General features: G+C 37.6%; 1 protein-coding gene across 1 annotated transcript in view; it reads right to left on the bottom strand.

Annotated features, from left to right (window-relative positions):
* Window positions 1-675: 675 nt before the first annotated feature.
* The window catches only part of LOC117959710 (protein unc-13 homolog B-like), a gene marked incomplete at its 5' end in the record, with an annotated part of 18620 nt that continues 17120 nt past the window's right edge, over window positions 676-2175 (bottom strand). The window contains one exon of the mRNA XM_034896990.1: window positions 676-2175. This exon is cut by the window's right edge and continues 1020 nt beyond it.

Here is a 2175-nt window from a genome sequence, read left to right as displayed (position 1 = left end):
CCCCCGCAGCTAACAGCTCAGGGCTTGAGCAAACACTACAGCGATCTTTGGACCTGGATGGTGAGACGGGGCAGGAGTGGAGGGGCTGTAAAACAACAGTACAGGTGAATGGCTTCAACGGCCAGGTATGTCAACACATCCTGCGCTGGGTGCGCATGCTCAGACCGGGGACTTCTCTCACATTTGTAACGGTTCCTTATCTCCACTTCACCTTTTCTGCCTCTTTTAGAGGTGCCAAATGACGTAATGACGTACTAAAAAAGGACAGCTCCAAATATCGCGTCCTCATGACTGATATGCACTTCCAGGTGCTTTCAGAAATGGAATTTAATACCTGGGCTTGAACACAAAGCAACACTGTGTCGTCCAGGGGACCTCAATGTGACCCACTTGCTAAATTAGTTATTGTGTGTGTGTGTGTGTGTGCCCAGAAGAACACATTCATGCTGTAAAACAGATTTGATTATTGTGTTTTAAAAAGGAACAACTCTGACTTCAACAGGAAACACTAAACAAATTCCAGAGCATTGGACTGGCCTTGCATTCAAATAGCTGAAATGAATTGGTTCATGAGTTGCATAACGGTAAATATATTAAAATCATATTATTAGATGAGAAAAAAAAAAAATGCAGTCCATGACATGTTGCACTGGGCAGAAAAAGCAGGAAGACAAATTTATAGATACTTTTCATATACTTTATACAAAAGTCACTCATTTGATTGTTTACATGGTGACAACATTTCAATACAAAGAAAACACCACAGAAACGCAGTAACTGTGACTCATATACTGTACTTGTTAACTATTGCAGTGATTTAGTGATGGTGCAAGGGTGAGCATCTTTAGAAAATACAGAAATAAAAAAAAAAATAGAACGAAATTGAAAACTTGTAACTTGGCACAAGGAACATGTATAACAAAGAATGGCTATGAAACGTGTATTCATAAGGGACGATGTACTGTAACAAAATGGTTTCTACAGATTGGTTTAAAAATAAGCACACATTGATTTTCTTAGCAATATCTATCCTTCATTAAAAGTAACATTTTAATATCCTCTCATCATTTATGAACACATTTACTGGCACACATCTCATTGTATGTTACGTCTGTCCATAAAACCTAATTTGAGTGACATCATTCCAAACGATTAAAGAGGATTTAAGGGAAAACATTTACAAAGCATCGTGAGGAACATAACACAAAATATAACAGACTGAAAAGAAAACCCAGATATCATCAAAGATAAAAAACACAAAATGATAAGGAACATCACATATAAAATGTATTTGACATCATTACGGGCGAATAAGTGGCTGATCCTCATTGCTGACAGCCAAGGGAAATACAAGGACACACAAAAAAAATGAAATACATACACATTGTTTTTGTTTAGTAAGTAAGGCCACTCAAAGACAGAGCAGGGACAGATATGTAAACCAAAAGTAACTCTACACTCCTTATCAACTCAGCAGCTGAGGAGTTTGTGTCTATGTTCAGATATCCTTTTTCTTTTGGAAGAAAAAGTGGTCACCTGAAAAGTTCAACATGTAACATTTCCAAACCATAACATTAAAATCCAAATAGACAGTTATCACTGTTGTCAGTCAAGGGCCCAGGTGGCTAACCATGTTATCCATTTCATAACGAACACTAGGTTGTCACTTTATTCTGAGGGCGTTAAGTTGTCTCGTCGAGCTGCAGTTTCTGCGTACAACACTGCGGCAACAACTCGCTCAGACTAACCGCTGTGCAAATCCTCAAACACACTGTTCTGGCAAACATCTGTCCTCGGCAGTAAACAACATTTTAAATCATGGGCTTTGAAAAGCACAGACAATAAATATGTATAAAAAATAAATAAAATAGCTGCACCATCATGGTTACAGTTGTCAGTGGAGCTTATACTTAGAATAAACATGGCCAGACCAGGGTTCACCTTTAACATAAAAACAATCCTACTAGTCTCGATTTTACCACTTTGATTACATACTGATCATATCACTAGTATCTTTCCTCTGGAAACAGGAATGGGAATATAATAATATGGCAAGGCACACATTTAACTGTTCAATCCTTTAAATTAAGGGGTACAATTGAGGGTTATTAGTGTAAGTACCTTATCTTGTAAAATTAGCTGTACAGGATCAACTTGTGAAACAATACAATAGTT

The sequence above is a fragment of the Etheostoma cragini genome, chromosome 16, assembly GCF_013103735.1.
Source record: "Etheostoma cragini isolate CJK2018 chromosome 16, CSU_Ecrag_1.0, whole genome shotgun sequence".
NCBI lineage: Eukaryota > Metazoa > Chordata > Actinopteri > Perciformes > Percidae > Etheostoma > Etheostoma cragini.
The sequence above is the reverse complement of the archived record's forward strand: the minus strand, read 5'-3'. Positions and strand labels throughout refer to the sequence as shown.